The following is a 26,927-nucleotide window of genomic DNA, read 5'->3' as shown; positions in this document are numbered from 1 at the left end:
TATATATATATTTATCTCACCATAAAAAAATAAAATAAAAAAATATATATATATTTTTTCTTTTTTTATTTATTTTTTGCAGTATATGCATGCATTTGCCCTATGATCATTTTGCGTGACACAATACAGTTTCTTTTTTATTTAAAAACTATCAATACTATATCCCGTCAGCCTTTGGGTGCACCAGTCATCAACTGGGATGAACCAGCGGCATCCTAACCCTTATGTGGCCTCGCCCCTGATGTACAATATTTTCTTTGGTGTCAAAAGCATACTTTGCATAAAGAGTGCATGGCCTGTTTTAAACAACCTTTAGTACACTATTATATAATCTAAAGATTTACTGTCTGCTCAAAACTGTGTTTGCACGGTATGAATATATGGACATTCTTTCTTTCAGGACACAAACTGTTCTACGTATTGTCTCGTCTTCATTATTCATCCCTTATCTTTATGAAGGTGTGGAGCATCCGCCTGGGTGGAGTCCCTACAACATTGTCCACAAGCAAGTCCAAACAATTAGTCTTATGTTTCCTGAGGGTGAAGCTCTGTTTGCCGAGATGTCCCAGTCAATGGAAGCAGTGCTGGTGATTCGTAATAGTAACATGGAGGCTGTAAGTTCACAAGTGATTCATGATCATTACAACAGGACAAAAGGCTCATTAATAGGCAGGCCCAGACAGATTATGATGACATTTTTGACATTTTCAGCTTTCAGTGTTTTGGGAAAAATCAGATGAAATCTGTGAAATATATTTAAATATGGTTAAATGTGTTAAACGATCTGAGCTTTGAGTTCTACACTCTTTTTTTTTTTTTTTTTTTTTTAAATAACCTAAATATGAAATAATAAAAATAAAACACAATTGGTGTGACAGGATTCAAAAAATGGATTTAAGATTATAATAAATTATAAGAAGCTAATGCAACAAAATTCTTGAACATTTCATCTTGAACTTAATTGCATTGTGTGCGATCAATTTAAATGATAAAGTGGAAGTTTACTTAATCCATTTAGGTCTACATAAAAAATAATGTCACCGTCCTTGCAAAACTGCAAAATTTCATACTCGACTAGTCGGTCGGTTATTTGAAATACTTTTCAACTCATAGAGTTAAAGATAATAATGTATTTTTGTAGGGGGGGGGGGCTGTATCTCAGGGAGTATTGACGCTGACTACCACCTCTGGAGTTCAAACCAGGGCGTGCTGAGTGACTCCAGCCAGGTCTCCTAAGCAACCAAATTGGCCCAGTTGCTAGGGAGAGTAGAGTCACATGGGGTAACCTCCTCGTGGTCGCGATTAGTGGTTCTCGCTCTCAATGGGGCATGTGGAGAGTTGTGTGTGGATCGTGGAGAGTAGCATGAGCCTCCACATGCTGTGAGTATCTGTGGTGTCATGCACAACGAGTCACGTGATAAGATGCGCAAATTGACGGTATCAGAAGCGGAGGCAACTGAGACTTGTCCTCCACCACCCGGATTGAGGTGAGTAACCACGCCACCACGAGGACCTACTAAGTAGTGGGAATTGGGCAATCCAAATTGGGGAGAAATTTTACTCTTTTTTTTTTTTAAATAAAATCAAAGTTAATACTGTGATGTATAATATAGGATCCGTTCCGATCACGTGACCCTGATCAGATGTGTTTCAGAAGTATATATATATATACGCTAAGCACAGCATTTCAACATGGTAACAAACAGAAACATCTTATTGCACAAAACTATCATAGTAAAAAATAAGAGTGGCTTCAAAACCGCTTAAGCGCATCCTGAACGCAGAATGACACGCTTCAATCTAAACAGAACGCTTGGGAGGCGATCCTCACTGCACTCTTAAAAGCGCAGAACTGCAACATAACATGGGAACACATCTAGTTCATTAGACATCAAGCAGTTCAAACATATTTTAACCACTTTTAAGCACATCAAGCTGTAGTCACATAAAAACTCTCCAAGAAGTTGCATCTCTCAATTAATATGAGAATTGTGTCTCCCATTAAAACCACCTCCACTAAAATATTTATGTTAGTAGTCGACCCCATTAATAATCGACTAGTCAGTTGTTGGATCACTAGTCGATTAGTCGACCAGTATGGTATATCCCTAATCCATACCGTCACACACACGTCTGAGTTTCGCGCTACTTTTTTAATCTGTCCATGCAGTGTATTTAATCCTATAAAGCTGTGTATATCAAATATGATACAACATTTTTCAGTTTCAGTCTCTGTTCAAGCTGATGAGCCAAACAATCTAAGGTTTGCAAGTTTCACATGTTTATGGCACCATCTAGTGGTTATATGTGAAACAAAGAGTGGTTTCAATGTTCATATCGATCTATTTAAAATGGCAGTGGACTTGCACGAAAACTGACTTCTGTTGGGATAAATGACAGCTTATTTTAATAAAGTAAAAGTGAATGTAATGATTATATTGTTACTGGTATTTTAAAATGAGGATTTGCTGAATATAAGCAACATGTGCTTGGTTAAAGTTTTGTATATTATTTTATTGAAAAAAACCCTTTGAAATCAATGTATTAAATATGAAACAACAGACTTTTGAGGTGTATATCTAAATCTCAATTACATTACACTCACGCCCACCACAAAAATGATCACAGAGCTTTCAGAAAATTCTGACAAATACTTGTTATAAGATATATTTGAAGTGTGAACTAATATTTCAGTGTATTTTCATATATGCGTTCTGCTCAGTCATTATAAAGATCTCATAATTTTACATTACAAGCTATAATGATGTCATCTCACCATAAGTTCCTGATTTTCTGACGATTCTTTCACATCTCAGGCTCTACAGGGTTAAATTAGTGCACTATTATAATATGGAATCTATAGCTGAATGCATCTCATAAAACCTGTTGAAAGTCCGTCTGACCGACTGACAATATCTATCTCGCTAGCTAGCTGTTTGTCTAACTGTAATGTCTGTGTAACCATCAAACCTTTAAAAACGAGTTTAAACTTTCTGACAAGTCTTTGCCAAGCTAACATCAAAGTTTGTCTTGACAAACTTTACTTATCGAGTATATTATTTTCACATAATGTCCATATAGAGTCTTCATCATTGAAACATGAGGTCTGATTCATAGCATGATGGTGCAACTTTGCAGGCGACCAAAGTTTGAATCACGCTCAATACTTCAACTTTGCTTTGCGTGTAGTCGGCATGACTAAATAAAGTTCATACAACTAGACTGGAACAAATCAGTTCAAACAATGTAATATTGTTGTTGAAATAACTTCATTTAATTGTGCGAAAAAGTCCATTGCATGTTTTATTTTTCCGAGTCTGTGCGTACAGTTTACATGTGGACACGCTAAAAGGACATACCCCACCACACCTGTCTGTTGTGTTTGTTTGGTTAGCTATATAACACTAAGATATATCTGCATGCATTGAGTGCACGTGTGAGCATGCTTGCACATATTTCTCATTCACCCTCTCAAAAGATCAAATTCCTTTCCTTCCGAGGAATCTCCGCTAGTCTCTCTTTGTTGTTTTTGCAGTTAAACATCCTCTCTGTTTCCTAATTGTAAAGTCTTTTCTTAGCTATCACTAGCTTGTGTTTTCTCCATAGTCGGAGAGGAAGTGGGGAAACTCTTCCCCAGAACAGCAGATGGAGAACATCTGAGGACAAATCCAGACGGGACACACTGGAAGTGTTTTGCCAGATTGACTGTATGGTGGTCTTACAGGGTCATGTTGGACTTGCTTAGTGTGTGCAGAGTTTATGGACCGTTTTGTGGACATTTATGGACATTGCCCTGTTGAGGTGAATCACTACCATCCATGGTGATTCTGCTGATGAATTAACTTTAATTACAAGGGCCGTTATTAAATAATTGGAAAGTTAAATTTGAGACATTCTGGGACTTTATACTCATTGTTGAGTCTGACATCAACTGATATATGTATGATGAATGATGGATGGTGATTACACTATGATGTCATAAACAGAAGTGATGATTTGGTCATCTGTGTACATGAAGTTTTGAAAAAAAGTGAGCGATGCTGCTAATTACACAGAAGCCTTTCAAGACTCAAACACACATAGTAAACAATCCGAGAAAAATAGAGTGATTGCATCTAATGTGTTTTCCTACATGTTTTGTAAAAGCTTAGAGAAACTTCTGTTGAGGATTTGAATAAGGAAGCAAATCAAATGTTTTTCTTGGAAGCGACTGTGTGTCTATTTCCTTTCATCTGTCACAACATCAGTTAACTCATGTCTCATCAGTTCTCTACAGTGGGAAAGACAGATCGTTTCCAGATAGCTTGTTATAGCAAGAAAGCAGGTGTTAACCGCTAACAGTTTCAGGGAATTTTGTGTCTTTGACATCTGATAAAATGGTTCTTTAGAAGCCTGATATTATGAGAATGTTAGCAGTGTAGGAGGAAGTAATATTCCAGAATAAACATTGCTGGAGCAGATGGGGGCCCAACAGTGGCATGTTGGCAGCGCTGGGGCTTGAACACCCAACCTTCTGGTCAGTAACCTAGAGCCTTAACCGCTGAGCCACCACTGCCCCTATACCTCAGCAGGCAGGGGTGGATTGGGGCCATCTTGCAGTGGGCGGCACGAGGCGGCGGCACATGGTCAACAACTTTGGGGTCGTTCTCATTTAGAATCACATATCATAGCTTCGGCCAATTGCCTTTCATACTATTGCAGCGCTGGTACAGTGTTTGGGCTCTCGCAGGTTGATGAGCTTAGTTCCTCCACAACAATGACCACATTGACAAATACGTGGAAGAAAAAAAAGAGGTAAAAAATGAATTTCTCCATTGTTTCCAGGTATTCCCTTAATGATTATCAGATACATTGCTGTCAGTTATGGTTGAGACGGGTGAGACATGTCCTCACTACTTTTTAAAATAGCTGTCGTCAGATATGTGTATTTTCTAGAACATCTCCTGTTCTTAAGTAGCAGTTTCTATTTCATCTGGTGCTGAAATTATTTTGAATGTCATGATAAGTGTTCGCTGCGGTGTCGTGTCAGTGTCGTTTAGTGTCGTTTTGTTTCCGCAGCTCACTCTCTTTTCCCCCATTATGATGACATTCTCGGCCATATTGTTTGTGTGTATGTAGAGAGTGTGTGTGTTCTTTTTTTTAAATTTCTCCCCTTTTCTCCCCAATTTGGCATGCCCAAGTCCTCATGATGGCGTAGTGACTCGCCTCAATCGGGATGTCAGAGGATGAATCTCAGTTGCCTCCGTGCCTGACTCTTTACAATAATCTAGAAACAATGTGAATCAACACCACGACAACTGAAGCGGAAAAATTTTTGAAAAACTACATTTATATCACATTGTTTCTAGATTATTGTGAAGAGTGATCAGATGCATTTTAAATAATTGCAAAAAGCTTCACTGGCCAAAAAAATGAACTTTATCACAAAAACCCAAATTTCACAATTTTTTGTCCCTGGCACAAAATGACCAGCTAACATCATTTCACTAATCATATCAGCAGCACCTGGGAAAGTGTGAACGAGTACTAGTCAGGTGAAATCACTCTATCATTCTGATTGGATTACAAGAGCAGACTGATTGCTATAAAAGGAGGGAAGAAGTGCTTCAAATCATTGTGTTCTTGTTCGCAATGGTTATCTCTAAAGAAAGACATGCAGCCATCATCGCTTTGCATCAAAATGGCCTCACATGCAAGGAAATTGCTGCAAAGAATATTTCACCTGAAAGAACCATTTACCGGATCATCAAGAACTTCAAGGAGAGAGGTTCAACTGCAGTGAAGAAGACTTCAGGACGTCCCAGAGTGTCCAGCAAGTGTCAGGACCGTCTCCTCCTGACGAGTCAGCTTCGGAATCGTGTCACCACCAGTACTTTTGGACAATAGCCTAGTGTCAAGAAGGGCAGCAAAGAAGCCAATTCTCTCCAAGCAAAACATCTGAAAGACTGAAATTCTGCAGGAAGTACAAGGATTGGACAGAAGAAGACTGGTGCAAAGTTATTTTCTCTGATGAAGCCCAAGGGACATCTGGAAAATCAATAGTCCAGAGAAGAAAAGGTGAACGCTACCATGAGTCCTGTGTCGTGCCAACAGTGAAGCATCCTGAGACCATCCATGTGTGGGGTTGCTTTTCATCACAGGGAGTGGGCTCGCTCACAATCCTGCACAAAATCACTGCCATGAATAAAGAATAGTATCAAAACGTCCTGCAAGAGCAACTTCTCCCAATTATCCAGGAGCGATTTGGTGATGATCCGTGCATTTTCCAGCATGATGGAGCACCATGTCACAAGGCAAGAGTGATAATGAAGTGGCTCGGAGATCATTACATTGACATTTTGGATCCGTGGCCAGGCAACTCCCCGGATCTTAATCCCATAGAGAACCTGTGGTCAATCCTCAAAAGGCGAGTGGACAAACAGAAGCCCACAAACTGTGATCAACTCCGAGCACTAATAAGGCAAGAATGGATCATCAGTCAGGATTTGGCCCAGAAGCTGATATCCAGCATGCCAGAGTGAATTACAGAGGTTATGAAGAACAAGCGTCAACACTGTAAATATTGACTCTTTGCATATATTGAATGTTTTCGCCAATAAAAGCCTTTAAAACGTATTAAATTCTTATTATTGTTTTCTAGTATACCATAGAAACATGTTATAAAACAATCTACAAATACTGAAGCAGCAAAATTTGCAAAACACAAAATGTATGTCACTGCAAACATATATATATATATAACTTTTGTGGTTATCAACTTTATGCCACAAAAAAGCTTTTGTTTGAGCTTGAACTGAACCTGGAACATTCCCTCAAATAAACACTTATTTTATACCTAACATGAACTCAAAACCTGCAAACTAATTGAAAACAGAAAAAAGTTTGATCCATTGGCAAGGTTGTTGGTAGCTTTTAAAAAACAACAAGAGGGAAACTTCCACATCTGTTAGTCAGCCAACACAACGCCTATTACAACCTATCACTAACTACAAATCAATGGTTATCCATTTTCTAGTAATCAATTTTTACTCCATTACTGTCCTATCACTCACATTCACTAGCAGTCAATGTTTGGCACACTAGACTTGAATGAACTTGTTTCTTATTATTTTAAAATCTTTTAAAGGCATATGCTTAAATATTTGAAAGTTGTGTTGTAGACATATCCAAATTGTGCCTTCGTATGACAATCTAAATGACTCAAATGTCAATTACATGTAATTAAATGGACGAGTTGCACCAGATACTGAAGGAAAAGCAGTCAACATGTGTCCTGCATACATGAGAACGTCAATACTGTTTAAAAAGCATCCCAGGACGCACCTCGTGAAGATGCTTGAGAGAAAAAACAGGAATCTAGACTTTAAAGAATCTCAAAATATTAGATTTGTTTAGCACTATTTTAGTCACTACCTATTCCCATACTTTCATTTGTCTTATTCATAGTTTTAACGCCTTAAAAGGTGAAAAGTAGTAATAATACAGAATGAGCAGGTGTGTCTATACTTTTCACTTGTCAAAGTGTCTGACTGCTTCATAAAACACCATCAGCTACTCATTGTACTGTTCCCGAACTGTCTCAAAGCAATAGATAACACGGTGAAAGGTGAAGTTACTTAATTCACAACAAACGCTGATAACGCGTGGCACCTACTTTATGGTCTTCATTGAAAAAACAGGCATGTAAGGCTTTGGTCGCGTCAGCTGTGTGGGGAAGGCCTTGCACAGGTTGTGTCCATCACAGGGTCAGGTAGGTGGCAGAAGGGGACGGAAACACACTCCAAAGATCAGGCCAGGATTAGCACTAATGCGGCCTGCTTTATCTAGTGTCACGTGGGCTAACACCTGGGATTGGCTCGCGGGGTGTGGGAGCAGCCGGCCCGGCTAATCTTGCTGCCGCCTCATCCAATGGATTTACGCACGTCACACACACACACACTAGCCCAGTAAACAACACACATTCTTGCCCTTTACATAGAGTAGATATAGAGTGCCCAAAAAGTATTTTGACACTATGAATGTCTTTGCATTATATAACAAAATATCAAAGCAAGTGGCATTTATTTTTAAGAATGACAAATCAAGCACACTTTTCAAGCAAAACGTTTCACAAAAACAAGTTTGGTCATTTTTAGATGATAAAAAAAAAATGCTTTCTGCGAGTCAAAAGTTAGTGGAACGGGTTCATATTTAATGTGCTGAACTGCACCTCTGGTTACTCTTCTGCTACAGGACACCTGTGTGAACTTGAGGCGAACTGACTTCATGCATTCGCTAAAAATCGCTAAAATGGCTCAGAATGTCAAGTTAGTTTAAGTTGATATTAGTACATTTTTAAGTGTGACTCAAGTGTCCAAAAGTGTCAAAATACTTTTTTGGGACATTTGTATGTGAGGGAATTATGATGTGTTGAAATGAGCTGGCCTTATAGCAATGTTTATTTCCAGGTGCATTTATGATATACGATCTAAACATGCATGAATGTATATGATGTATATGTATGTTATACCCATACTAGTATGTACATGGGCTATGCTGTCTAACACAGTACATTTTGTTAAAACTGCAGTAAGTTATGACATAAATTGGGGTTCTTAGACCAGGAGTTTTTAATCTTTTTGATGCCAAGGACCCCCAAATATGATGACTGCCTTGTAAGGAACCCCCTCCTAAAATATATAAAGGTTGCTATATATATATTTCTGTCTAAGGACCCACTAAAACGGAGAAATATTTTTTCTAAAGACAGTTTTAATTATTTCCGTTTATACTGTTATTGTACTAAAGCTTTATTTAACTAAATTTAAAATTATTTATCCTACTTCATATTACGTTGACAGCGTAATACAAACTCACTCCAATATTTAAGTTATGTTATACATACTGTATAAACTTTATGAGAAACATTTTGATTAAACTGAAATGGCAATTATGAATATTTTTCTTTCTCGGAAAATTTCCACGGACTCCATAGCGCCCCCTAATGGCTTGCGGACCCAAACTTGAGAACCCCTGTTTTAGACTAGGACCTGGCCTATTGCAGATGGCTTTGGCTCAAATAAACTCAGATTCATAGTGTGAAAATTTCATTAAAGGGGTCATTGTACTATAAAAACACACTGTAAGTTTCAGAACTCAAAACTTCCTCTTCCTTGTTGAAACCAAGCTGTCAAAATGACTTGTTCTCTAATTCTTCCATATTTTAATGTCACACTTTGCATCTGACCACCTCCACAACAACACATCAACGCCTCCTTTACCTTTAACAATTTCAGTAGCCCCGCCCAGTAGAGGTGAGTAGTGAGATGGCAAGAAGAGAGAGCCAATCAGAACAGTGTACTGTCAAGTCTTAAAGGAGAAGCAGCAGCAAAACCGGGTATTTCTCACAAAAAAAAAAGAAGTATTTTCTAATATTATAAGTGAATATTAAGGAACATTTAAAAATATGGTAAAAATAAAGTATTATTACTATAAAAAGGCATATTGGGGCCTGGGTAGATCAGCGAGTAAAGACGCTGACTACCACTCCAGGGGTCGTGCTTTTGAATCAATCTCCGAAGAGTCCACATTTCAAATAGTTTTTGGAAAGATTACAGATGTTGTGTTCTCTGGGACAAAGAGGAAAAGGACCATCAAGCTTTCAACTTGCACAACTGTAAGGGCAGTATTAATGGAGAAAAATATGAATACATTTTGGAGAAACATACTGTATGCCGCCATCCAGATGCCATCTTTCCAGGAACGTCCCGTATTTTTCCAGCAAGACAACGCCAAACCACATATTGCCGTAAACAGAAAGTGTGGGAACTAGATTGGTTTGCCTGCAGTTCTGACCTGTATACAATTGGAAATGTGTATCACATTATGACACGTGAAATACGGCAACAAAGTTCCTGTTTAATTGCACAGCTGAAAACGTATAGAATGGATGAATGGGGAAAACTTCTGCTTGCTACATTTAACAAACTTGGGTCATGAGTGCCCAAATGCTTAATAAATGTAATTAGAAGAAATGGTGATATTAAACAGTGGTAAACACTCGTCTCTTTTAGAGTGTGTTGCAATTATATTATTTGAAATAAGTGTATATTTTCAAAACAACAATTCAATTCACAAGGTAAAAGTGCTTTGATGTTGTAGTGCTTTCAATATAGCACAGGGTGAATATTCATTAATTCATTACAATCACTCCTTTTTGTTTTTATTAGCATTTTCCATACTGTCCACATGTGTGCCCTTGCAATAGTTTTTCATTCCCTTGCAATAACTTTTGTGTTCCTTGCAATAGTTTGCGTTACCTCGCAATAAGTTGTGCATTACCTCGCAATAAGTTGTGCTTTACCTCGCAATAAGTCGTGCATTACCTCGCAATAAGTCGTGCATTACCTCGCAATAAGTCGTGCTTTACCTCGCAATAAGTCGTGCTTTACCTCGCAATAAGTCGTGCTTTACCTCGCAATAAGTTGTGCATTACCTCGTAATAAGTTGTGCTTTACCTCGCAATAAGTCATGCATTACCTGGCAATAAGTCGTGCATTATCTCGCAATAAGTCGTGCATTACCTCGCAATAAGTCGTGCATTACCTCGTAATAAGTCGTGCATTACCTCGTAATAAGTCGTGCATTACCTCGTAATAAGTCGTGCATTACCTCGTAATAAGTCGTGCATTACCTCGCAATAAGTCGTGCATTATCTCGCAATAAGTCGTGCATTACCTCGTAATAAGTCGTGCATTACCTCGTAATAAGTCGTGCATTACCTCGAAATAAGTCGTGCATTACCTCGCAACAAGTCATGCATTACCTCGCAACAAGTCGTGCATTACCTCGCAACAAGTCGTGCATTACCTCGCAATAGTTTGCATTCCCTTGCAATAGTTTGATACCTCGCAATACGTTTTGTTACCTCGCAATAATTTGCATTCACTCACAATATGTTTTGCATTCAATTGCAATAGTTGCTTTACCTCGCAATAAATTTTGCATTCCCTTGCAATAGTTTGCATTCTCTCACAATAAGTTTTGCGTTACCTCACAATAAGTTTTTGCCTTCCCTCACAATAGTTTGCATTGCCTCGCAATAAGTTTTGCCTTCCCTCACAATAGTTTGCATTGCCTCGCAATAAGTTTTGCCTTCCCTCACAATAGTTTGCATTCCCTCGCAATAAATGTAGCCTTCACTTGCAATAAATTTTGCATTACATCACAATAGTTTTGTGTTCACTTGAAATAAATTTACCATAGTTTTACTATAGGAACCATATTTTAACCTTGATATTCTTAGGACAACCATAGTAGTAATACAGGAAAATGAAAACTATTGCAATAAAAAATCATAATTTTGTATTTATTATAGTACCATGGTATATGCATTAAAACCATGATACCACAAGAACTACCTTGGTTAATCTATAACAAAAACATGGTTACTTAACTTTTTATGCTCAGTGTTACCTTGCAATAGTTGCGTTACCTCACAATAAGTTTTGCATGACCTCGCAACAGTTTGCATTCCCTTGCAATAAGTTTTGCATTCCCTCGCAATAGTATGTGTTACCTCGCAACAGTTTGTGTTACCTCGCAATAGTATGTGTTACCTCGCAACAGTTTGTGTTACCTCGCAATAGTATGTGTTACCTCGCAACAGTTTGTGTTACCTCGCAACAGTTTGTGTTACCTCGCAATAGTATGTGTTACCTCGCAACAGTTTGTGTTACCTCGCGACAGTTTGTGTTACCTCGCAACAGTTTGTGTTACCTCGCAATAGTTTGTGTTACCTCGCAACAGTTTGTGTTACCTCGCAAAAGTTTGTGTTACCTCACAATAGTATGTGTTACCTCGCAACAGTTTGTGTTACCTCGCAACAGCTTGCTTTACCTCGCAACAGTTTGTGTTACCTTGCATTAAGTTTTACATTCCCTCTCAATAAGTTTTGACTTTTGAAATAATGTCCTTTAACAGGTATAATAATGTTTTAGAACTTGAGTATCAGTGTTTTGGATTATTTATCAAAGGGACTTATCATTTTCTTATTTTTTAGAGACTTAATGTAATGGCGTATACATAGCACGCAACACAAGCCAAACGCACACCATGACTTGGTTTTATCAATTACATGTCCATTTGTCTCCGACTGAAGTTACAATTCCTAATTTCCCTCACAAACTCACGCACAGCAGAGTTTATTCCTGATAACATGTCAACAAACAACATTAAATGAAGGTGCTTGCTCCCGTTAATGCGCTCAATCTATTCAAGCTCCATTGTGCATTTGCTGCCTTGAATATTATATTATAACTATAACACATAATCTGTGAATCAATAATGTTGTTGATTTATCTGATTAAGCTCATATATAGGCTATATACTAAAGGGCGGTTTCTAGGCATAGGCGAACTAGGCGGTCGCCAAGGGCACCACCTGCTGACACCCCAAACCCCCTCCCCACGGGGGCAGCAATAGGGATCTGACCTAGGGCACAAGAATGGTCTGAAACGAACCTGATATACTGTATATAAGACACGTTGAAATAAGGTTATTAAAAATCTCTCAATACTCTCTACAAGTTCAGCTGTTCAAGGTCAGTTGTGCGTTCACTTCATAGCAGATGCAAGTTGTAATGTTATATTTATTCAGTTGATGGCTTGTTTATCTCATGTACTGTATATATATATATGATACATTTGAAAATAGGTGATGATGAAAGCCCTTCCACTGGGATCAGCCCTTTCATTCCTCAACACATTGCTTAGACAAAAATACAAATCCTCACAGTACGATTGGATCATTTAAATAAACAAGATTTTATTCAACAACATTTTTCTTCTTCTGAAACATTGTCAGTGCATTGGAAATATCATGCAGGGTTGTTTATTCCTTGTCATATTTTCGTCAACAATGATTTCATTAAAGTTGTTAAAATTATCATCATAATCCCGTTGTGAAAGGATCTTAGTTCATGGGAAATTAAGGAGTCAGGAGACAACAAAGCATTTTCAAGGTCAGTCATTTAATCTTCAGCTTCACACACACAATCGACGGTAACCGCCAAAACAAGTAAATAGTTTATAAATAAATGAAAGCACTTTCGCAGTTCGTGGCTGTTGTGCTTGCGGGTCACTCTCTCCTCTCTCTGACGCTATGGCGAGCCTTTTCAGGTCTCCCTCTACCATCACTATAATGAGAGACAGGTGTTAGAGATAATTACGACCCAGGTGAGGAGCCTTACTGCTTTCACTTTCCCACAAACAGACACATTACCACGCCCCCATGCCACAAACCCCCACCGCCGAGGGTCACCTCAAACTTAAAGGGCTGAAGAGCCAGATACCAACGGGCTATCCACGTGTTAGTATCCTTCATGTGGTGGAGCCTCTGCAGAGGAGAGTGATCGGAACAGAGGGTGAAGGCCTGCCCCAGCAGGTAGTAGTGGAGTGTAAGAACAGCCCACTTAATCGCAAGACACTCCTTCTCTATGGCACTGTACTTTGTCTCCCTGAAGGAGAGCTTGCGACTAATAAATAGCACTGGCCATTCCTCCCCTCCCACCTCCTGCGAGAACACCGCACTCAGCCCCGTCAGATGCATCAGTCTGCAAAATAAAGGGGAGATAGAAATCAGGTGCATGTAAATGCGGCCCTCCCACACAGTGTGGACTTTACCTTAAGGAAAGTCTGTTGGCACGACTCTGTCCACTATAGCCAACCAGCCCCAAAAACCTCCTTACCTCAATTTTTGGTCTTGGGTGCTGGGCAGGCTGCGATTGCTGTGTTTTGTTAACCTATGGATGCACCTACCGTGACCAAGTGGAACCCCAGAATCCTAACCCGCCCAATTGCACACTTCTTTGGGTTGGCCATGAGTCCCGCCTGTCTCAGCGCTCCCAGGACAGCCTTCAGGTGTTGCATATGCCTCTGCCAATCATTACTATAAATTATAATATCATCTAGATATGCAGTGGCATATGCCATGTGCGGTCTGAGGATCTTGTCCATAAGACGCTGAAATGTGGCCGGGGATCCGAACAAACCGAACAGAAGCATCACAAATTGGTGTAATCCGAATGGTATGGAATATTTCTCGGAATATTGGAGTTAAAGGGATCTGCCTATAACCCTTTCTTAAATCCAGCGTCGAGATAAATTGAGCCACGCCCAACCGATCGAGTAACTTGTCAATTCGTGGCATTGGATAAGCATCATATTTGGACACCGCGTTCACTTTCCAGTAGTCGACTTAGAACCGGACCGAGCCATTGCTCTTTGGTACCAGAACTACCGGGCTGACCCAATCGCTGTGCGACTCCTGTATTACGCCCATTTCAAGCATTGCCTCTAATTCTTTGACAGGAACGATAGGGGTGGCTACGAACCAAGACCCCCAGGGTGGTCTCGATATGGTGCTCTATTTGGGAGATACCTCCGGCCTAGGCTCTACCCTCTCCAGAACTACTGTCGCCAAGGCTAAAGGCACTCCCTCCATGGTTTGAGGAGGTCGAGGTGGTAGATTTGATGTGCCCCTCTCCTATCCATTCACCTAAACTCATAATCGAGATCTCTAGTCAAGTCAAGTCAAGTGCGATCTCTGACTCATCGTGTGACCTCAAGGGGTCCTTGCCACTTGGTGAGTAATTTGTAGCTCGATTTGGGCAGCAATACAAGCACTTTATCTCCCTAAGTGAATTCCCGTAGTCGAGTGCCCCTGTCGTACAGTTGGCGTTGACGATCTTGCACTTGGAGCAAATTCTCCTGTGTTACCTGCCCCAAAGTGTGGACGTATTGAATTTTTCAGGTCAGGAACATATTGAATTTTTTTTTCCCATATGATGTCAAGCACATCGTGCAGCCGGTGGCCATACAGTAGCTCAAATGGGGAAAACCCTGTGGAGGCTTGCTGGACCTCTCGTACTGCAAACAGCAGGGGTTCGAGCCACTTATCCCAATTCTTAGCATCTTCATGTACAAACTTACAAATCATGTTTTTTAAGGTCTAATTAAATTGTTCAGCCAACCCGTCGGGTTGCGGGTGATAAATGCTGCTGTGCATCGATTTAATGCCTAATAATAAATATAGTTTGTGATGTGTATGTGACATGAATGTTGTGCCTTGATCAGTGAGGATTTCCTTTGGAATCCCCTCTCGGGAGATCCTTTTGAAGAGTTCCTCTGCAACACGATGAGCTGAGATGTTGCGCAGGGGCACTGGTTCCGGATATCGTGTTGAATAGTCCACCAGAACTAATACAAAGTGATGGCCACATGCAGTCCGCTACGGCCTGACAAGGGCGCAATGGCGCTTTTGGGGTGGCTGGTGGATTCACCAACTGACATTCACGTCACGCCGCACACCATTTGGGATGTCCACGTGAATGCCTGGCCAAAAGAAACAGGCCATTATAGGGTTCAAAGTCTTTTCATTTCGTTCAGTCCTTTTTTCTGAAAATGAATTACTTACACTCAGTCGAAGGCATGCTTGAGGGACTCGTCACGCAACTGCTCCAGAGGGAAATCCCCTCAGGGAAGCCCCTAAGAACAGGAATTTCTTCATCTGCTTCATCCTGATGTGGAGCCCAGGTTGATGGCCCTGGCACCGCCTCTACAGCCATAGCGTTGCACGTCACACACCACGACACTACTTTGCAGGACCCATCCACACACATTACCCCAATAGGTGGGAGACAGGGGGAGTAGGAGGGACAGTCAAGGGGAAGGATCCTCTGGACCAAGGGTGGGGATTGGGCGGGGCTCCTCCCCACCTCCGAGGAACCGTAACTGGGAAGGACTAAGGTTCTGCTTGATACTGGTGAGGGTCTTGAAGACTTTGCCCAGTGGTGTGGACTCCATAATGGTGTTCTCCTTCAAAGCCGGGCTTCGGCACCACTGTTCAAAGGATCTTGATTTGTGGGCAATGGAGTCAGGAGACCACGAAGCAGGTTCAAGGTCAGTCTTTTAATTTTCAGCTTCACACACACAATCGACGGTAACCATCAAAACAAGTAAATAGTTTATAAATAAATGAAAGCACTCTCTCAGTTTGTGGCTGTTGTGCTTGCTGGTCACTCTCTCCTCTCTCTGATACTATGGCTAGCCTTTTCAGGTCTCCTTCCACCATCACTATAATGAGAGACAGGTGTTAGAGATAATTACAACCCAGGTGACGAGCCTCTCCCGCAGACATGACTACGCCCCCATGCCATACCCCTCTTTGGAATCAAATAACAACTCGAACTTTTTGTGTGTAATTTTGTAGACGAGATTATATATGATCAGCTGAATAACAGACAGAACAGTTCTGTTTAATTTTTATTTAATGTTCAATGATGCACTTTTTAAAGTTTGATGCTCAATAATCGGGTAAATGGCACACTCTCTCTCCCTTGCCCTTCAACCACAGTGTGACGTCATTCACAGGTGGTGATTGGCTTTTAACCACCGCAGTGGTTATTGCCAGTGGAACAGTCCTAATAAAAAGCAAAGTATTCCTTTAAGATGTAAATGATTAAGGTTAAAAGACTCGAGTCATTTTTTAAATATTCACAAGTCCTTTTTGTCATTTTAGGTCTAGTCCAGAGTCGAGTCTTAAGACTATTAAAATGCGACTCGAGTGCGACTCGAGTCCCAATCTCTGCTATATATAATATATTATATATATTCAGATCTGACTCGCCATACTACATACAGAACATTCATGGCCATCTGGAATATTGAGATCAATTATGTCAAAGCAAATTTAAATAAATCTACAAAAAACAAACAAACAAACTGTGTAACATTTTAGCCGTTTACTCGGTCACTAAATTTGTGTGTTGTTTTTCTACTTGTGTTCGGAGCCTCTGTGGCAACCAATATTTTACACTGACTTACTAATATTTTAATTTCCTAAATTCATACAATCAACACTCTAATCATGCTAGCATGACTTCTGTGACATCTGTGCACAGCGCTTAATGTAGCTGAAGTGGGCCACCCACAATTTTGGCAATATTTAAATCACTAAACTTCATCGTCAACATCGTAAACTTCAGTCTAGTGCTAAAAACTTTTCCTACTATGTGTATGTTAAAATATATTCAGTTTTAATGTGGGACAGATGATTAGTTAGCATGCTAAGTGTCACGGCGATCTGTCTTATCATTTGCTGACTATATATGTTGCATGTAAACCAAACATGATATCACATTTAGGCACAATTTCAAACCGTACTATAAACATTGCCTAAATCTGTGAGCATCTGCGCTCCGAAATTACGCGCTTACTGGAAGGGTGAGAGTCAACAGCTGTGAAAGTTGCCGTTTAGCGCCTAGTTTGTGTGTTTGGATGTCAGCCAGTCCATGTGTGGGCAATGTGCATGAAGTACAACAGCTGTGGCGAACTGAACCTGCTAAAGAGTGTAAAATCTGACTTTAACTATGAAACCTCTCGTTACGCTATGCTGAACAATGCATAAGTCTGTAAGAAGAGGTTCAATTGCAATGTTATAAAGACCCCACGAAATGGCTTGATAAGCCACCCCCCCTTTTTTTTTACATGGTATGTCATGATATGAGAAATCAAATTTGGCTTGATCTTTTGACATATAAGAGGTCATTGTACTATAAAAACATACTGTAAGTTTCAGAACTGAAAACGTTCCTCTTGATAGAAAAAGAGCATTTATTTAAAAACAGCTCATTTATATTTAGTGGAACTTGTGACATCACAAGGACCAAATACATCTGCATATGACTGCCTCTTCAACAAGACATCAATGCCTACTTCTGGTCATTGCACCTTTGGCCACACCCACTGGTGCTCAGTCAGACACACAGGTGAAGAGGAGAGAGATGGACCTGTCATGGGAGATTAATCTACAGCAAAGTGGGCATACAGAAGGACACCTTCATGTTCCTATCTGGATTTCGATGTTTTTCCTACATAAACGAAAACTAGACGAATGGCTTTGACCATTATAATACATCTCAAGCTGCTCTTAAAAGACGCAATGTCAAGTTATAACTCTAATATGGAGACCGCCATTGTGTTTCATTCAGCTGCGCTGTCATGCTGTTGTAGTGTTTTGAAAGCGTCCTGGACCATTTTTGCACCCATCCGTGCTATTTTTCATTGTTGGTCTTTTGTAAACACGGACGTCTTTGATCGTATTGATGCATTTCTGCACTACACTGGTGATGTGCACCGCGTTTTAAGACCAGTACAAGCACAGCGTTTAAAACCTGTCTCATTCTGCTGCTGCCACTGACCAGGAAAAACAAATGCAGTCCTGTGTGTAAACAAACATGGAAGATGTGAGATTTGAAGACCAGCGTCTCTGCTTTGGCTCGTCTATGCCAGTTAAAGCACCCCAATGGACTGTTTACGTTCATGTATTCAGAACATCTCAGGGTTGATTGTATGTTTTCGGGTCATATTATGAGCGTGGATTGTTATTGAATAATGGGGCTGTTAAAACACTACGATATTCAGTTTAATAAATGTTATGGTCTTGTGGAGTTTGTTCTTCTGACTGCGTTTCAAATATGGCTCTGTTGGAAGGGCCTGCACTATGTTAGCCAATCAAAACAGTGGGCATTTACACTGAAGTCTTAAAGGATCAGACAACTTAAAATGGAGCATTTCTGACAGAGGGCCAGAGACTATTTTATATGACTAAATTACGAGCAAAAAACTATACTATCATTATAAGTGGACCTCAGGGAAGATAATAAAAGAGTATGTCATGGCTCCTTTAAATAATCAATAGCCTTTAGTAAACAGGGTACTAATAGGGACAGGGATATTGTCATTCACAAAAACATGGGTTAAACCAAGATGAGTCATCAGTATTTTTAATAGTTTTCCTGGAAGTGACAAACTATACATTTTTTAAATTGGATTGTGGCAAAATCTTTGCAAAACAGGTGAAATGTCCACAGTGTGGCGCTAAAAGCGAGTTAAATGTTCTCGCAAACAGATGAGGTTGTGGCAGCGTGGTCAAGCGCCCGTCCGGAGAGAGAAAGCGGTAAGGGCGCTTGCACCTGAGCTAAATTATGTCCAACACCTGTCTCTAATTCCAGTGAGCATGGGGAGAGCGACATATAAACAGCCACACAACCGCCAGACGGGGAGAGAGAATGACACAAGTGACCAGCGTGTCTTGTATACTATTGTTGTGAAGCTGAAGAGTGTGTGTAGCTGCTGTGAAGGCAAATAAATAAAGAGCCTTACTGGACTGCATCACTGCCCCCTGTCTCGTCCTATCTACGCTGGTACCGAAACCCGGTCCTTCAGTCCCTCGCCGGCATACATCCGGGTCACGGCACCAGCGTAGAAAGGACGAGACAGGGGGCAGTGATGCAGTCCAGTAAGTCTCTTTATTTATTTGTAACACAAACTTCTTCAACAGCACCTACACACACTGTTCAGCTTCACAACAATAGTGTACATGGCGGTTGTGTGGCTGTTTATATGTCAATGCTCACTGGAATTAGAGACAGGCGTTAGACATAATTTAGCTCGGGTACAAACGACCAGGGCTGGACTGGGAAGAGAAATTGGCCCAGGATTTTACATGGCAACTGGCCCAACTGGTGAGCGGGGGGGGCGCTGTCCTATTCTGCATATCGCGGCGCCATTTTGTGGTCCGTTATGCATAATGCGGCAGCTCGTTTTCGCTTATCGCGGCACATTCGGCCTGTTTCGCGGCCGACCCACCGGTCTACCAATGGCCATTCCGCCCCTAAACGGCCCACCGGGAAAATGCCCGGTATGCCAGATTACCAGTCCAGCCCTGCAATCGCCCTTACCGCTTTCTCTCTCCGGACGGGTGCTTGACGCCCCCGCTGCCACAGATGTTTTTAAGTTTAATGCTCTATCTTCATTTAAATGGAACAAAACGACCTCCCTACCCTAAACTTAAAAGAGAGTGTCTTAAAAGCAAATGTAAGATAAAAAAACGCAATTGCACGCCATTTAGTGAAGTCACGTATTGACTTTGCGTGCTCTTCAGGACTCGTACTCCAGTCCTTTGCAAGTGCAGCGCTCAATCTGTTAAGGTACCGCACAATTTAATTGCACCTGAACAAGCTTATAAATGTAGTTGGTATTGTAATGCAAATGTTAAAATAAATAATGCACTATTGTAAGTGTTTAGATGTCATACGATAGTATTGTGTGAGGAACAGGGTGAAAAGTAAGTGTTTATGAACTGATAATCTGCCGTTTAACTTGTGATTTGTGTGAAAGTGAATAAAAGTCTTTGTTATAGGGCCCAGATAACTTTAGGGGCATGAACAACGAACCGCCATACCAACCACTTTTGGGTCGAGGGGGGCCCTTGGAGATAATTGGCCCCAGGGCCTGTGCAAGTCATAATCCAACCCCTGTAGGGCCTCAAGTGTTCATTTCACCAGGAAACTGTTGCAATACATACAGCCACGTAAAAATGATTTTGCAGAAATGTAGGTACTGTATAGAAACATGTTTCTATGGGACCAGATAGTAATGGTTAGCCACTTTCAGGAGTACACAAAATAATATGATGATAAATCCTTGCAGGGCCCCAAATTTCAGTTACCAACAATTCTATACTACACCCTACACATCAGCGTTTAAAGTATGGTCGTGAATAAAATTATAACATTATTTTTGCAGCTTTAAACATGTTAGTGCAACAGAAATCACACAAAATCTCTCTTATATTTTTCATTCCGTGATGCACCCTTGCCCTGCACACAAAGGGTCTCCTTGAAATCAGATTTGAAGACCTCAATGTTTTGCTAGTTTTATGTAATTCTGCCTGCCCAGTATCTTAAAGCAATGGTGTCTACAGTTTAGTTTGGAGAGTTTGATTTGTGGATCTACTGAGCATTTACTGTGGCAGGAATTTGACAATATCGTATTGTCTACCTTCCCAAGGTTACAACAGTCATTCCATTGGCTCTGTGTGCCCACCGCGTGTTTTACACTGAATTTCTTGCCATCTCTCACCACGCTTATGTTTTAGTGGCTGGCAGTAAAAATGAGCATTGTGTAAGAAACCCTCATGACTTGAATAACAGCCCAGATGTGCCATAGAAAAACATGTGCATCACTCCAATGATCGATAGCCACTAAGGATGTGAAATTTTCACATCTAATCTTGATTAATGTGTTCTGTACAGTTGTTTCATTGACATATAAATGACATGATTCAGAACTTCCAAGTTGTTTTTTGTTTTGATATCATTTGTATTATCTGTTTTCAAAAATGGATCACTTTATAAACCGTAAATCTATTGCATTGTGTCATTTTACAGCCTGAATCTAATGGCATGAGATGAAAAGAGAGGGGCTTTGTTTGGAATAGCATATTAACATGCTGCTCTTACTATTTCATGAGGATATACTTCTATGCAACTTTGTGCAAATATGTGTTGCAATTGTGTGCGTATAATACCAGGATAACCTACATGTATCAAAATGTGCAATTTACAACAATATAGTTGGTGGATTGGCTACTTGCACGGCGACCTCGTCATTGGCGCGCCCGTCTGCCAGATCGATCTTATCATTGGGGATCCAGTCTGTCCGGGAGTGGGGGCGGTTTAAGCATTGGCACCCCTGCCCCCCAATTTACGTATGAATGCATTTATGGATTATTTACAGTGGTGGTCAAAAATATTCTTATGAGTAAAATATATCTGAAGTATATTCCCATTCATATTTGACATTTTTTAGCGCACCTGGGTGACAAGGAACATTCAATTGTTCAGCTACGACTTCCTGTTTCACAGGGGTATAAATATGAGGTAACACACTGGCCAAATTCCCTTAATCAGCAATCACAGTGGATTAGACTAGAAAATATAGTTCTGATGTGCGGCAAAAGGTTGTTGAGCTTCACAAAATGGAAAATGGCTTTGAAAATACCCATTTCCACCATCAGGGCAATAATGAACAAGTTTCAACCAACTGGCGACTCCAGGACTCTGTATTGTCTCCATGCACAGTGAGGAGGATGATTCAAGTGGCCAAAGGATCTTCAAGGATCACAGCTGGAGATTTGCAGAAATTGAATGGGGTCAGAAATTCTCAAATAAATATATCAGACACAGGGCTGGACTGGGAAGAGATATCGGCCCGGGATTTTACATGGCAACTGGCCCAAAACTGGTTGAGCGGGGGTGGGTGGGGGTTGATGGTGATCCGAAAGTTGTTGAGCGTGGGGGTCTGGTGTTCTGCATATTGCGGCACCGTTTTGTGGTCCGTTCTGCATAACGCGGCGGCTCATTTCAGCTTATCACGGCCCATTCGGCCCATTAGGCGGCCGACCCACTGGCCCGCTCGGTTCTCCCGATGGACAGTTCGCACCTGATCAGCCCTAAAGTGCGTCGGCCCAACAGGAAAATGCCCAGTATGCCAGATTACCAGTCCAGCCCTGATCAGACATCACCTACATCACCACAATTTGTTTGAGAGGGTCTCAAGAAAAAAAAACCTCTGCTCTCATCCATCAAAAAACTCAAGCGTCTTATGTATGATTTACACATAAATGAAGTGGCTTGCAGAAAACAGTGGGGACCTTATTCGTAAAAAAAAAGGAAAACAAATTTACGTGTAAACCATATGTAAAACCATTCTATCTTAATTTTTCGCAATGAATTCAGTGGGACAATTTACATAACAATGGATGCTTCATTCTACGCGTGTTTCATGAATAAGGCCCAATGTCATTGTTTGTTTTCCCATGCCCACAATCACGAGGATTCTATGTACAAGTAGAGTTCATACTTTCAAGTTGTGCATGATGGCATTTTAAAAGTCCTGATGATTAGCGACTGGCACAGTTGAGGGTAAATTTCTCTGAGCATGTCGGAGCAAGATGGACAGAGAAAACAAACCCAGCCATCTAGGCTCATCTATCTGAAATATCTGGAGGGATCAAAATGAGAGGTGTCAAAGAACAGGATCATGTTTTGAAAGGGCAACGTAGCACCTGCGGGTGCATTTCAAGCCGATTTCTCCTCACGAGTTCCTTTTGAGGTCATGTGGGCGAAAGCATCGATTTACTGCATGCTTTTGGAAGACCTTCGTCAAGCTTGCAAACTAAGCCAGATTGAATCCCAGGTTACGGGAGTCGAAAGGCTCAAGTAAGTATAAGCTTAACCTGCCATGCCTTTTCCACCCCCAAAATGCACCAGATCCCTTTGACAAGTATGATTAGGTAAATACTACTATTTAACCGCCATATATCGAAGAAAATAAACATATACAGTACCAAATCTGGCATCATGAAACAAGAGGAAACGGTCAGAATGGTCAAAACAGAAACTATCCTAGTCAATATTTAGCAGATTACAACAATATCACACATGCAATTGAGGATTAACTCAAAGTGAGAGTCTTGCTTGAATGCCAGCACAATTTACGTTTGGCAACTGCCCATAGATATCTCTATATCTGCCTCTATACACCCATATCAGTCAATTTTTTTTGGCAGATTCCAACAAGATCATTCAAGTAAATGAGAATGAACACAAAGTGAGTTTCTTGGAATGCCAGCACAACTTCTCTTTAGAAACTTCTCTAAAAATGGACCTAGCCTAGATTGAACTTCCCAGAAATACCTTGATATCTGCCCCAGCTCACATCCGCTTTGCAAAAGCATGAGTGGAAAAAGACTCTGTCAAGCTTGTTCCACTTAAATGGACCTTGTGTTCCACTGTATGGACGTGATAAATGGTGACCCCAAGGTTTCGGATCTCTTGACAGGAATCAAGGGTTCTCCTAAGGGATTTCATAGTTCTTTTGTGATCTAATGCAAAAACCATCAAACAGCTGATTTACCAATGCAAGATCTAATCAAGATTTCAGCCCTTGCAAGAGATAAATGCAGATTTCTTAGTAATCCTCAAGACAATACATTGCCCCCAAGTCAAACTTAGTTTGGATGATGCATACATGATTTACAACGTCATTAGTTTTTTTTGAGTTTTTTGGATAACATAGCTACAATGTACTTTATCAGAAATGGATGCAAACTTGTAATTCAATTGCACTGCATCTGATTAAATGAATGTTTCGGGTTCAACACATGTTAAGCTCAATCCACAGCATTTATGGCATTAGTGTTGATTAGCACAAAAAATAGTTTCGACTCGTCTCTTTGAAATCTTGGTTACAGTGAGGCACTTACAATGGAAGTGAATGGGACCAATTTGTAAACAGTCAAATATTCACTGTTTTAAAAGTATAGCCAAAAAAAAGGCTTAAACGTTATGAATGTTAACATGATATTAGTGTGATAAAATTGCTTACTAACCATTTCTGTGTAAAGGTATATCCAATATCCGAAACTTTGTTGCCATGACGACACAATGCTGGGAAAACGTATCTAATGTTTACGTCTTGTAACTATACTTTTGAAACAGTATGTACTTGAATGTTTATGGATTGTCTCCCATTCACTTCCACTGGACACTTCCACAAGTCAAAATTATGTTTGTGGCAATCAACATTAAGCTACTAAGATTTCAGGCCTTATCTAGAGATAATGTTCTAGATATCTTGTCCTGAGATAGATGCAGATATCTTACTAATCTTTAAGACAAGTCATACTCAAATGTACCACTGACAGGAATACAGAAAACCTCAGCATCTTGATTCGATTAATAAAACAAACTGTTTGCTAATCTTGTATGCTGTCTGGCACATTGGCACATCCTGAATCTGTTGCGATCTGCCTGGTTTAACACCCTGGATGTAAGTAGCAGCTTAGGTTAACAAAAGAAGATGTCCTTACCAAGTGGCTAGCTAAGCCAGACTTATCAGGTTGGTGTTGTCTTGGCTTGACCTCAGGCAACAGGAGGGGAGGGCCAATCCTTCATGATGAGCAGAGAAGCAGGACTGGAGGCTATAGCTTGTGCCGTCGTTCCATGTACTGCGGCGAGAAAGTCCTCTGTTCACAGAAAGTCTGGGATGGGTTGGTTTGTACTGATATTAGGTACTATAACAATGTCCTAGAGACTGCTACTCATGATGTCTTCTCCTCTAGGCTTTCCCAGTGTGTATAAATCACAAAGTGTTCCAGCCCCTTCGGAGGTGGGATCGGAATTTCCTCATCTGTAGACATAGTTCGTTATGCCAGTCTGAGACTAGCAGACCATGTATTTTGCAATTTAAATCAGTTTGTAAATTGAGCATGAAGCTGGAGGGGTGTTTTGTTGATAGTTGTTTACTCTTGTCCGTTTCTAGGATTCCAGACCTGAAACAGAAATTCCAAATGGGGTGGATGAACTTTGCACACTATGATTTTGCAGGTGGACACAATCAAGTGAGCTGCCTTCCTAGATTTAAGGCATCCTAAGTGCTCTCTAAGGGCTGTTCCAAAAAAGGCAGCATTTCATTTAATGCTCAATAAAAAAAATTTTAGGCAAGATAAATGTGTGTGTGTGTGTGTGTGTGTATATATATATATATATATATATATATATATATCTGTGTATATATATATATACTGTGTATATATAGAGAGAGAGAGAGAGAAATGTTGTTCTAAATAATTGGATATCGGTATCGGCAAACAAATGTTATGTCAGTGCATCCCTAATTACAGTACATACAAAAAAGTAGAACCACCAAACGATTTTGGCAAATGTTATTCTAAATATTGTTAATTAATATTGGTATACAAATTTTGAAAAAGAAAGCAGAACCACCAAAATATCGGTTGACGTTATTCCAAATAATCGGATATCGGTATAAGCACACACATTTTGTATTGGTGCATCTCTGCTTATAGCATACTGATATTTAATTCAATATCGAAAATTATTAAAACTTCCCTGAACTATTAAAATATTATTAAAATGAACTGTTTGACCAAATATGTGTGTGCTTTTTATTTGTATGCTCGTTAGATTTTTTAGTCGTAAGCTTATCAACATTCAAACTCTATTGTAATCAGTTGTTTCCCGTGAGACTGCTATTTGTGTAGCACATAGAGTTGATTTTCATGTAGAGTGTTTTCAAAACAGTCACTTACGATGTTCTGTATTGGTTAGGATGTTGCGTTTGAAGGTAACTCCCTATGTAGGCTGTAGACTGGAAGGCAGCTCACTTGGGTTTGGATCAGACCTGTTGAACGGAGCCAGCAAATATTCGTGTCCTGTCTAAATTAATTCCAGATCTGGAGTCTAATCTGATAATTTAAGGTTATTACCAATGACTTGATCTTCATTTTAGACCAAACTGAAATGTTGCAAATTCTCAAAATATTAGTCTAGAAAAGTAGTTCTCTCTGTTTTGCTCTCATTTTGAGTTTGTTTCAATGTTCAGTTCATACCATAACTCTGTTCTGACTTACTGTGAATTTAATTTGAATATGAACAGATCCAAATAAGGTTGTCACACAATGACAATGTTTTTAAAAAGACGAAAGCTACAACACAAGGGATAATCGTCTACACTTCCATGTTGACTTACCATGCGCCATGTGAAGCTTAAAGGCTGTCCTAATTCTGGTTTAACGTCCTCTCATACACAGAGCGAAGTCTTCATAAAATCCCTGCCTGTGTGTATAGCGATGTTTGAGACCAGGAGTCTGCGTGTGTATGTTTTAGGGGTTGTGTGCATGGACAACTCCCCCCCGGGTCCCTGTCTATCTCTCTGTTTCTCCTCCCTGTGTGTGAGACTCCTCCTTTGACTGGGTCGGATTACTGTAGGCTGTAATCGTTTGCGGCACAGTCTTGGATCTCCCCCTCTCTCACTGGATGGGGCCTGAGGATGCTCAAAATCAGGGTACCATGAACAAGAGCTTAACACCCACTCAACACCACATACTTGACAACTGCAATGTGGAACAATCCACATACTTCACACATCACTTGTCAGTCGCTCTTTCTGTCTGTACACAAGGATGGAAATGACACTCAGGCCAGGGCTGGCAACAAAGCAAGATACCAATAGCCAATC

The 26,927-nt window shown here is 40.3% G+C and overlaps 1 protein-coding gene across 1 annotated transcript in view; it reads right to left on the bottom strand.

The window, feature by feature from the left end:
- The window catches only part of LOC127649590 (neurturin), a 34,981-nt gene extending 8,437 nt beyond the window's left edge, over window positions 1–26,544 (bottom strand). Inside the window, exons 1-2 of the mRNA XM_052134772.1 lie at window positions 26,439–26,544; window positions 24,757–25,218 (exon numbers count right to left, since the gene is read on the bottom strand). The gene's annotated coding sequence lies outside the window, so the exon portion shown is untranslated. The remainder of the gene's footprint in view (window positions 1–24,756; window positions 25,219–26,438) is intronic.
- Between the last annotated feature and the right edge of the window lie 383 nt (window positions 26,545–26,927).

Source organism: Xyrauchen texanus, chromosome 9, assembly GCF_025860055.1.
Source record: "Xyrauchen texanus isolate HMW12.3.18 chromosome 9, RBS_HiC_50CHRs, whole genome shotgun sequence".
NCBI classification, from domain to species: Eukaryota; Metazoa; Chordata; class Actinopteri; order Cypriniformes; family Catostomidae; genus Xyrauchen; species Xyrauchen texanus.
This window is presented reverse-complemented; position numbering and strand designations above follow the sequence as displayed.